At 40.9% G+C, this 12758-nt stretch overlaps 1 protein-coding gene across 4 annotated transcripts in view; it reads right to left on the bottom strand.

The window, feature by feature from the left end:
* Positions 1-12758, bottom strand: part of megf11 (multiple EGF-like-domains 11) — a 65594-nt gene that overhangs the window by 51046 nt on the left and 1790 nt on the right. The window contains exon 2 of one of the 4 annotated variants that reach the window (XM_046394828.1): positions 823-977. The exons of 2 other annotated variants lie outside the window; for them this stretch is intronic. The gene's annotated coding sequence lies outside the window, so the exon portion shown is untranslated. Of the gene's footprint in view, positions 1-822; positions 978-7976; positions 8014-12758 lie in introns of those variants that run through there. One more of the 4 variants, XM_046394829.1, reaches the window with a different exon arrangement.

Here is a 12758-nt window from a genome sequence, read left to right as displayed (position 1 = left end):
TAGGTTAATGCCTGGATGCCATTAGCAGTAACATCACTGTATCTGATTTATGGTGATCTTTCTCAAGACCATGAAAATTGTATGGCTTCCCTGGAATGAAAAACTCACATGATACTGTATTATAACAAACAAGCACATGAGAATATAATATATATATATATATATATATATATATATATATATAACAAAACTGACTCGGTATGTTTGTACAGCTGAAAGTGCAGTAATCATATGTGATGTGTATTTGCATGTGTGCATCAGGTTGTGTGTGCCCAGCATGTGCTTCTGTGTTAAAGGGCATGTGCTCAATATTTCTGAGTGACTGTATCCAATAACACAGGCATTCACATGTTCGGCTAATCTTCTGCATTGATAGCCGCATGTAGTTCACTCACATGTGAGAGAAAATCAATCAGACCTCCACTTCCTCTAAGTAGCAGTCCATCTGAACAGGCAGAGGTTAAAGTCATGTTCATCTCTTTAACAGGATGATTAATCAAGATACGCACAGTGTTAAAGGGCTACAGCTGTTTTCATATTCAGGGCCTTCTCTGAAATAATCCTGTTAAATACTACAGGGACCTTGCTTGATTGACTAGAAAGATTTTATTGCTCCTGTGATTAGACTACCACCCTCAGTCATTTCTCTGAATGGTTCTGGAAGAGTGCGGTACCTCATAAGTTGTCACATTTGTCAAACCTCACAAGTCCGCAGTCGCAAGCCTGCCCGATGGGGTCCGAGCTGTGATAAATTTAGGATTATCCTGAGCAAAATCTGGCAAGACAGACACTTCAAGCAGAGGCATGTGACCTTAAGCTCACCTAATCTTAGACCCTGTGGTCTCTGGGTGTTTTTCTGTGGATGCTGAGGGGACTCTGGAAGCACAAAGTGACAGAAGTGCTCCTGTGACCAGACACACACACACACACACACGTATACACACACTCGCTGAGAGAGGTGATGACAAGTCGCAGATCTGTGGGAGAGAAGAAAAATAATGAGCTTATGATGGCACACAGAAGACGCACACGTCCTCGTTGCTCTCACACACATATGCACTCATAAACTCATCATTTTCTTATGGGATCAAGAATCTCAACAGCGGTACAGGTCACAAACGTGGCTCTTGAAAGGCCAATTTACTCTGAATAGCCTCCACATCCAACCACACAGGTTTTGTTGCATTTTCTGTTGTCCCTCCTACCTGGTATCCACAGACACACAAAGTTACCCACAGGTATAAAAGCCTACATTAACTCAAGAGAGCCTGACACAATGAGCTCTGTTCACACTTCAAACACTACAAGTGGCTTGTCCACAATGCAACAAGATCACGTTATCACTGCTCATCAACAAAGCCTACACATTTATTGCTAGGGGGTTATTGCCATGATAATTCAGGTATAAACAGTCCACTGATGTGTTTGTCATCTCTCGAGCTGCACTGCTCTTAATGATTCCTCCAGAAGGTCAGAGGGCGCGTTTGAGATAATTTGCTGCTCATTTGCTGTAAATTCTGAATCAAGATGTTAATACAAGTACAACAAAAATAACATGCTTTGTTGCTTTTGTTCAAAAACGTTATTTTTGGTACTCATGAATAAGATCATTTGGAGATGGGTGTTTGGTAATCAGTACTGAATTTAAATTAACTTGCCTACAAAGACACCATCATACAGCTGACCAACAAATGCACTACACGTTCACTAAAAGAAATACAACTTTATCAATAAAACACCCCACTTACTTTGTGAATAAAGAATAAAATGTTTAGTGTGTGCATTCTGCTAGAGCTCAGTTTCTAAATTTAAAGCTCTATGTGATGACCTTTTAGTAATAAAATATTGTGTGTTGTTACAAAGTACTCCTTAAGTATGACTTAATTTGGGACCCTTTAGACTTGTCTATGACATGAAATTTTTAATTACTTTATTTTGGTTGGTTTGTTTGTTTGTTAACAGGAATTATTTTGCATGCTGCACTTCTTTGATAATCCACCAGCACCACACGAGCAGCGCGCATGTTTATTGTCTAGCGATGTCAAAAAGACAAGTTCTGATGTGAAATCAAATTTTCTGTGCAGGCTGTCACTATTGTGCCAGGTTATCACACAGGGATTTCATGACAGGTATATATGGCCACAATCTACTTCCACTGAGGTATGTGTCTACAGCACAGCATGTGCCAGTTGCCAGGGCTGGTGACTTTAAAAATCTGAATGTCAAGGACAAACAAGTCTCTGAGAGTTTGTCATGACTGAGCAAATGCCTGCCATGTCCTGTAGCATTTTTTAAATATTTGAATGTTTAAGAAAGGACAAAACTTTTAATGATGGCACACAAGGTCTAAGTCAACTTCTCTTCATTGCTGATTTTGTATGCAGCAGGTATGAACAAAGAACACATCGTCGCATCAATATGACGCTTGATGCCTCCTCCCTGGTACTGCTGAAATTCATAAAAACAGCTTTTTCCTGTTTTGAAACAAACCTGTTCACATTACACAAAACAAAATGTACTTCAAAGACCTTATTCCCCATAAATGAATTTCTCCCCTGTTCCTCACCACTTTGATTACTGAGACTGTGAAACTCTCTCAATTGCCAAGCCACTGTGTCTGATCCTGCTGACAAACTGCTGAAATAGCAACATCTTTTAAGCTGAGACATGAGTGTGTAGAGGCAGGGTATAGTGTAAAGGTGTATGTAGGGATATGGACTTCTGAATCTTGAATGAATGAATCTGAATCTCTGATGTCCTACGGAAACATTGACATTAATGAGCCAGAAACACCTATGTCCCCAGCACTGAATATCACCAGAGACGTCTGCGTGATTAAAGCCATGTGTCTTCAGTGTGTGACTTATTAAAGTGCAATGCAATTAACCACCCTGTCCCCTGGCTGACCAGAGCCTGCACTCCTGCATGAATGATGCTCAGCAGGCATGACTGACTGGCACAAGTCTGAAGCTCACCTCCCATCTATAGATCCCAGCTGCCTCTCTGGCTCATCTTAGTGCAAAGATGTGCTCATTTATCACAATGCTCAGTTTCAACTTGCTAGTGTTAATTTACATCTGCATAATGGAAACCAGTCATCGGAAACATCGCTTGGCACTGCAATCTTGTCTGCAGCAGCAGAGAGAATGCCTGATCAGTTTTGGGCTTCTGTGTGTAACATGTCTTTGCACAATCAGCCTATTATAGCTCCTCTAAATTCAAGCAGCAGACTCATATGCAATTTTTATGAGAATTCTTCCGGCCACTCAATCTGTTTTGTAATCACTACTGAAGGATTCCCACAGCAGCCTAATTTGGAATGATCTAAAGGTTACAGGTGTAACCACGCAGCACAGAGTGCCAATGAGATAAGCCCCACTGTTGGCCATCCCTGTCTGCAGCTGGGGGCTGTGAGTCATTAAGAGTCAGGCCTCATTAGAGAGGCCATGGTGTGGTTCATCATAGACACTGCTTCCCCTGCCTTCAGCCGCATACCAGAGCGTCTGATGTGTTAGGGACCGGGAGGAGAGGACGGTGGCATGTCGGGAGATGTTTTTGACAAACTGATCAACAAAACATTGAAAAACTGAATCCTGCTGCCACCAGCTGCAAAAGCTGTATTTAAAAGCTCTTTGGACTTTTGGTGCATGTTACAACCGTGCTGAGTGGTTGAAAGTACCGTGCTTAAATACAATTTAGAGGTACCAGTGCTTCACTAGAATATTTCTATTTTCCGCACGTTTGTACTTACACTCAACGACATTTATGAGGAACATTATTAAGTATTTTTCACTCCAATACATTTAACAACTGTTTATTATTAGAAGCTCCACTTTAACTTGCTACACTGCTGAAATATTGCTTTGTGTATCAAAGTTAATAATCAAATAATACAAAATGTAATGATACTAGATCGCTCAGAATGGGGATTTCTTTAACTTGTAATAGCTCAGGTATGTTTTGATGGCGGTCTTGTGTATTTTTACGTGAGTAGACTGAATGCAGGACCTATATTTGCAACAGAGTATTTTTACATTGTGGTATTTTTACTTTTACACAAGTAAAGTATCTAAATACTTCCAGCAGACACTATGCTAAAAAAAAAATGCTAAAGAACAAGTTAGGCTGTTGTGACATTTTTGGCAGCAAGGAATCTACTTAGTGATTTTTCTCAGTTTCTTTTGAGTCCTTGTTTTATACGTCACTTTAAAGAGACCAAACACATGAATTGGCATCAAGTGTATCAAAGTCATAAAGCCCAGGAGGGTGTTTGTTGCTGCATTTATGGGAATCTCAGTAATGCTGACAGAGTGAAGTGCAGCCAAGGCAGAAATGTCTTATACCTGATCTCAGTAAAAATGCACTCCCAGGTACTTTACTTTTTATTACACTTGAATGATTAGAAAGGCCAGCTTGACATGATCCAGCCAAGGATTAACTCCACAATCTCTCAATCTCAGACCGGACACTGTATGACTATAATACTGCTTAGTTATGGTCATGAACATTAGCAGTTCAACTCAATTGTGAGGACAGACAACATACTGAGTTCACCATATTTTATATAAGACAGGAAGAAAATTCCGCCCTGCCTTAGCTCTGGGCTTTTGCGGGCAATTTTCCAAGCAGAGAGTGAAGACGGATATACTGGTGCACTCAGTGACCAACCATAGCACTTTTGTGCCTCTCATGTTAAAGAACAGAAAATATTTGTTTTATTTGCAACCTAAATTGCCTTTACATTCACAGAATCAGTCTTACTAAAATCAACCCGATTCATGCTTTCAAGTGTTTTTTTTCTCACTTCAGGTTGACCTATTTATGTTTATATGTCTTGAGATGCTCATCATAAATATAACACATCCATCATGACAAAAAGAGATGAGGTTTTAGACAGACTACCTTGGGGTTTTAAAAAGGTTTGACAGAAAAAGGCCATCTGGGCTTTGGGAAATTGTAAAGGGCATTCTTCACTATTTTCAGACACACACACACACACACATACACACACACACACACACACACACACACACCTCGAAAACAGATTAGTATTGTCTCAAGGACCACAGCAACAGGCTCCCCAGATCCCAACCAGATCGAGAATCTTGTGGTATCCACAGGAATAAACCGAATCCACCCTCCCACCAGGTGTGGGATCTCCTACCTGGAGGCCCCACCCTCAATGCACAGGACCTAAAGGATCCAACATGACCACAGAATAGCCGCAGAGGTCCTGTGTCCGTTCACCTGACAGGTCAGAGCTGATTTGGCTGCACAAAGGGGACCCACAAAATATTAAGCAGGTGGCTTTAATCTTCCGACCGCTCAGTGTATAACCATACACCCTTCAGCTGACAGCACCAGTAAAGCCGATGGAATGATCAGCGATCAGGTGAATCACCAGAGGAGATTTAGAACTGGTTTGCAGCTGCAGCACTGGACCATCAACAAGCAGTCTCTTGAAACTGCTACAACAACAACAACAGCATCAACAGAACTTTCATGACTGTGATTTCTACTTTAGAGGTTGAAGCACGTGGTAAAAAAATGCTGTGCGTCGTTTAACAGGAGCTTAATTCTGGCCACATGGTTTATTCATGTGGCGACTGCTGATATCACGACTCTCATAAATCACGCAGTGCAGCATGCTGGACGTCCACACGCTCAGGCAGGGCTCACTAATCTCAACACCATCTTTCATCCGAATAACCTTGCTTTACCGCAGGGCAGGCCAACACCAGACACAGCCCATTGGAGGGAGGCTCTCCTCATACTTTTATTCCTTTCAGTTTGGACACAAAGACTTTGTGCAGACAAACACTGTCCTGTGTGCACTCAGGCAGGAGTCTGCCCTCTCTCAACTACAGGCAATAATGAGAAATTGCTTCATGGACATCAGAGGAACTAATCTATTCTAACGTTAGCTTTATGAATGTAGAATCAGACACGCAAGGGAGAAGAGCAGCAGTGCCGGTCGGGCCATCTGTTCAGAAGTGGTTCAAAGAAAGAGCAGGAAATCTGAAACTAATGTGAGTAAACATGATCATGAAATATAGATAGCAGAATAGAGCGTATAGCAACTTAGCCCTCATCTTTATTGTTGTCTTTCTAGTGTCAGATATGATCACTTTCTTTTGTAATTAATTGGATTTGGGTTCTTATCAACATAACAAGCACAGAATCTACAGTCATAAACATGTCACCAATTATCAGCTTTAGGCTTACATTTTCCATAAGAAAACTAATTAGTGAAACACCACCACTTAATGAACCGAAATAACAACGTGCCTGATGTCACATAGCTCTGCCTGCTGCTTACAAGAGTTGCAATGTTTCACCCCATGCTTCTAATAACAAACCCCAGGCATCACAATGATAGCCAAATGTTTTGCAGTGCCCTGTGAGCCACGTCTGTCTTCCCTCCACGTGCTGGATCTGGCCTCCTGTTGCCTCCAGGAGGAAGCACCAGTCAGGCTGCTCCTTGCACCAGTACGACTCTGCCTCCCCGCACAGACAATTAGCCACCTTGTGACTGATTGCAAGTAATGAGAGCTGCCGGTGAACAGTTGGACATCTCAGAACAAATTACTGTGTGAATATTAGCCTGTTGAACCTTCTGCTCTCTCTCAAAACTGAACTACTCTTATTACTCTGCAGCTCTGGTCAAGGTAGCACAACGGCACGGCCTTGCATAATGAAAAAGCCCCCGAGATGGTCATAGCTGTGTTTTATAAAGTTACTGCCTCTACGGAAAAAGGGCCAAACTCAAGCAGGGGTATGGTGGAAACAGAAAAACAAAAGAAAAAAAAAAGGTGAGGATGAATAAGGCACTGAGCAGGCAAGTAGGGATACTAGCTGAGCAGCTCGCCATGAAATGCTGAAACAACAGCACGGCTGCCAGGGCAATTTTACACTCCAATAGTTTCACACCTCAGCCACCAACCCCTTCCAACTCTGAACCTTGTGTCTTCTTTGTGTCTTCATTTATTTTGTGTCAGTGTCCAAGATGTGAGAAGCCAAGCAGTAAGAAACTCGTCCCAAATGTCGCAGGGTAAGCGGTGTGTGAAGTAGACATGTAGGGGGGTGGGTGGGCGAGGAAGAGAAAGCCACTGCGCTTGGGTGCACCTTGCTTTCTGTTCAGACAGTCCTCTGAGATCTCACAGGAGGGCTGATTGTTTTTGGGGAATACTGAAGTTCACATTGGTCGTAAGAAAATAAATAACAAGGTGGTGGAACAAGCACTCAGATCCTTTACATACATAAAAGTACCAATACCTTAATGTGAAAACACTCCGAGTAAAGGTACAAGTAAAAGTCCACCATTTTTTTTCCCCTTATCTTTGATTTGTTGTTGTTAAAATGAAGTCATGTGAGACGTTTCCTGGAGAGACGTCTCTTTGAATGAAATGTCTGCAACTCATAGACTTAAGGAACATGACAAGAATTATAATTACACACATATCATTTAAAGTGATCATCAGGAAAAAATGTTGGAATCCTTAAACTTTGTGTTTTATAAAGTTTCATGTTTTATGCAAAATCTGAATCTGAAGCTTAACTGCAACTGTCAAATACAGTAGAAAGAAGAACAGTATTTCCCTCTAAAATGTAGGGGAAATTTTAAGTATAAAGTAGCAGTAAACTTATGCACAGTATTTGAGAGAACGTACTTAATTGCCTTCCACCACTGATGTGTAGTTTAAGTATGTTAACATCCAATCAAGGCCTAGAAAAACTCCACTGCAAATTCACAGAAAATCAAGACACTGTGGGATCTCTCACAAGAAGAATCTGTGCGTATTTAACTGAGATTTCTTTTCTAAAAATAACCAGTTAGACTGAAATATTAACTCTTCATTTTCAGCAAAAAGCTACAGCTCCCACATTCCTCTCTAGATCAATGGTTTACTCCCACTGTTAGTGCAGCACATTAACCTCTGAATCACTAGACAATGACCGAAAGAGGAATGACTTACCATCATTATTAAATCTGAAAATATGCTTCTGCAGCACGTTAAGCCTGGCCATCGTGAAACCAGGTGATCTCAATTTGGTGAAATGAGCACTCCATCAGCTGGATTTGCATTAAAGATGTATGCCCACTTTTTGCCACTGTGACCTTTTAAATGTCCTTGAATCTACTTGAGCGAAATACGCCTACTTAGACTGAACATATTAGAGAGAGACAACGAAGGCACATATTTTCATTGCTGACATGATGGACTTAAATTAAGTCCAAATTATAATTGATGTTGAATACAGCTAGCATATAATTTTCTCATATATATTACAAGGCAATCCAAAACACACACACACACACACACACACACACACACACTATATGCTGCACAGTAGCATGTCCTGTGTACTATAAATCTATTTGAAATGAATGACATCTGTCAGAAGAGAGAGATCTGTCTTTCTTCTATTCATAGCTTGAAAAGGTAGAAAAATGACATAAATCTGTTTGTGTGTTTGGTTGCACTTCTCTCTACCATCTCCACCTTGTACTGTGTATAAAAATACTATAATAAAAATATAAAGAAGCAAAACCAAAATTATCTTAGCTGTAAATTTTACTTCATCTCCTCTTCACCTTCACAGCATTACCTACTTCCATTTCAGCCTCTCTTTCATTATTCTGTCAGACAGGACTACCTGATTCGGGTGCTGGGGGTGCCAAGTATTTGTGCCCTGACCTCCTGCTCTCTGGACAGGCCTGAGTGCAAAGGCATCGCCTGTGAGGGGCCAAAGGAGATGGGGCACTCGGATGGCTGTGTGTTTTATTCATGAGTCGCTCCTGTTGAGTGGGCAGTTATTCAGCATCCAAATCCCAGATGTGCTTCAATCTGTGCTCCATTCACTGTCCTGCCTGCTGGCCAGTGATCACAAGCAAAGGTACGCGGGTGCTGAATAAGCGCATGGGCTTTATTTTATAGGGCTCGCAGCGCCTCACTGATAGCACAAAGATCCATCACTAGACTTTGGAGATGGGCCAGCATTTGCTCGCTAGAACTGGTCAGTTGGACTGAGAGGAGATGCATTGACAACATTTATTAAAGAGGAGTAGCACAGTATGTGGCTGAGATGTGGCAGTAATATCTTAAATGTCAGGTGTTAAATGCCAGGTATCCATGCAACGTATCAGTAGAGAGAGGTGTATGCAAGTAAGCATCTCTGTTCCTCAATCAAAATCCACTTAAATAAGCTGCACTATGATTATATTTACACCCAGAAGTACACTCCGACTCTCTCTCTCTCTCACACACACACACACACACACACAGAGAGAGAGAAACAGACAAAGAGGAAAGGTGCCATAGGCAGAGTATCACACTCTAATAGGCATCACACTATTAATGGACAGTTGAGCATGGTGAATCATTTGTCCAATTTTATCATCAATCACTTAAAGGCAGCCAAATGTGGCATGACCACAACTCTTCCCCTGTCTGCATTTGTCAGGATGATGATCATCCATCATCGATCATGTTGCAGAATTACTGTGTAATATGAAATGGGAATAATAATTACCATGTCAGCTCCCCTACTGACACATACTGACTGCGGTACTTTGAGACGCCCACGTAACAATCATGTGGCCTACAGAGTTCATGTTCAGGTCAATGTTTCATGTAAATTACATGTCAATCACGTGTTTTGCTTTGTTTTCCCTCAGATCACTATGAAACTTTTCCAAAACCTCACACACTGGATTTTTCTTTTGTCAGCACATGTTATCTCTGATGATGTGCTATATATCATTTGATAATAATCAGAAAAAAACACATTCAGGACCCATGCAAAGTTCATACTGCTGGACGCTGAGAAATGTTTAAATTCTGTTATTTTTTTGTTGGGTATTTTTTGTGAATTCAAAATGGTCAGATCAAAGTCAGCTATGTGACATCAAGCATAATCTACATAACATTTCTCAACTTTAAGATAGACCACATACATTTTAACTGATTTTCTCAACATTTTAAAACACTCTCAGCACCTTTCCTGTCGCTTTCAAATTAACATAAAAAATTAAATTTCCGTTTGTTTCTGAGTTCACCATATTTCGGTTCTCTACTTGCACCCAAAAAATCCCCCCTCAGTCCTCAAAAAAAAATATTAGCCAAAAAGTCAGATGCTCACTAAAAGTTTCTCTACAGTTCAAATAAAGTGATGGAGTCATTTTTAAACCTCACAGTAAGAAGTGATACAACTCAGCTGCAAATGTACTGCGGCGAGTACACGGTGTGTGACGAGCATATGCCTGAGATGGGGGGTGTGGATTTTTGCAGTGTAAGACATAATGATGAATAATAGCCTTATCAACAAAGGACAACACATCCCAGCACGCTGGGATCTTATCACTGCTCATTTCCTCAGCTCATGTTTTTTCTGTTTCTCCGGTGGAAAATGTGTCGTGTGGTTCCCTGACAGCCCAGTCATGTCAAAAGACTTGGCAATCCTTGCACAGGACAGGAAAGAAAAAAGTGGCAGGTGTAAGCAGATGCATCAGCAGTATTTGCAAAAAGTCATAAGATTCCCACAAGGGACATGCTTGTCATTAAAACAAACAAGAGAAGAACTGATGAGTGCATTAATCAGAGTGCAGCCGTGCATCGATGGCGAGCTGTGGTCCATGGCGTTCCTCCCCAGGAGTGGTTGCACCTGAGGGAGGGGGGATTATCGCAACTCCACACTGGAGCTCCTGTATCTGAAATCTGCCTGAGCTCATCATTTCTGCTCCTCTCTAAGAGGTTGTGGCTGGACATCAGGCTCAGGAAATCTATTCCCCGGCAGAGCGTTGGCTGACTGACATCAATGCTGTGCATTGTCGAATTATTAATTAAATGCATGCAAGCATAATCAGATGCAGACATGGTAAGACCTCTGGGACGGCTAACGTAGAATTGAAGCTGAATCTAAATTGCAGATTTCTTCTTATTTTTCAATGCCAGCTAGCTATGCTGTTTTAAGAGCAAAATCGTGTGGCCTTAAAAATTTAGCATCACTTTGCACTTATTTGACTTTGTTGTGATGTAGAACCTGCAGCACTGTGACTTCATATCCATACTTACAGGAAGAGGAAATGCAGTACAAAATTTAGTTTAAACAAGCCTGTGTCTTTAGCTCAGGCTGCAGCGTAAATATGTTTACAGACAAGAGATAAGATGAAGAGGTATGCTGTGTTATATTTTCATTCTTATGTGTGCAAAATGTAAATGCCACAGCTTTCAAAAGTCAAGCAAAGTCCAGATCCTGCCTCCATATGTTTCATTAAATTTTGTTAATGCAGTTGCTATGGCTCCAGGGTGTTTGCTCAACACTCAATGCACTTTTGCTGAAATAATAAGATCTATCAGTCAGCGTGAAGCAAAAACAGCTTAATTTGCAGAATAAAGGTCATTGGGGCTGTTTCTTTTGAGGGGCTTTGACGGAGAACAGTGTTCAAAACAACAAACTCTGGAAGAAATTCTGCCTTGAAATATTACAGCAGGCGCTCACATGTAGTTCTCAAAATCTGTCACGTTTATAACGCTGAGCAGACTATTAGGATTTGCCCTTGTGAACTGGACCCAACACACTCACTGCGCTCCAGCACACTGTTAGGTACTGTACATCCTGATATGCTGCTGGAGACTATTCGCACTGCCAGCAACACCGGCCTGTGGGGGGAAACTATTTGTCAGCATATGTGCTGATGGCTGTTTCCGAATCTTTTAATTCACATCTTGATCAAGAGATTAAGGAGCTTGCATGGATCCAAATGAACAGCTGAATTATATTTATTTTTATTGAATAATTAAAAAACTAATCAGTGTCCTCCAAATCAAACAGAAATATAAAATGTACTTACGCACTAATCTAATACATTCTTCCATTATTTCTGATCTATACTGCAAAATCCTGCCATGAAAAGCAATTTCTCCCTGTTTACCAATAGAACATGTCCTTGTGAAGAGAGAAAGCTGTCAGCCTTCGACAGCCACACTCTTTCATTAATCAGCACTAATTAAATGTATTGATTGCGCCAAAGACCAGGATTCCAGGTTGCCTGTAAAGTGTGCACTCAAAAACCCAAACACCAAATGCACAAGCCACTTATGTGCCCTTGAAGGATTCGCCGCTGTGTCTGCTCACTTCTCATTAAATAACGTCAGAATTCACGGCATCTCTGTGGCAAATGTCGTCCTTGGCTCTTTTGAGAGCTGAAGCCACTGAAGCTGAACTGCGTATCAATTTGTTTTCTGGCAGCATGACCTCTCATTGCTGGAAAAAAAAAAAGCTGTATTAAAATCACAGCTTGAACCAACTCTAAGGCTGCTGGAGGACCACCAGATGGTACACAACAACAACAAATTACACATAAGAAAATTTAATGAATGGACACTTGATTTGAGTGGAATATAACTTTGTAGCTCGCTCAATACATTACAATTCTGAAACTGCTAAATATGGGTCAAATAAACAGTAATTTTACCAATTTATCGGCACATGGAGATAAATATTTTAAAAATGATATTAATGTTCTGAATTTTTTCATGACTAAGAAAATTATCCTACTTTTTAAGATAAATAAACAGTTGAAAAAAAACAATGAAGGTTAGCTGGAAAATGTCCTGTCACAAAGGGGAAAAAAGCAAAGTGCGCTCAGGGATGACTAACATTTTTGGCGATGGACGGTATTCACTTGACCGCAACAGAACATCAAAACTGAATATGGAGATATGGCCAACTTGTTTGACAACCTAAATTATATC

This window comes from Scatophagus argus, chromosome 7, assembly GCF_020382885.2.
Source record: "Scatophagus argus isolate fScaArg1 chromosome 7, fScaArg1.pri, whole genome shotgun sequence".
Taxonomy (NCBI): Eukaryota; Metazoa; Chordata; class Actinopteri; family Scatophagidae; genus Scatophagus; species Scatophagus argus.
The sequence above is the reverse complement of the archived record's forward strand: the minus strand, read 5'-3'. Positions and strand labels throughout refer to the sequence as shown.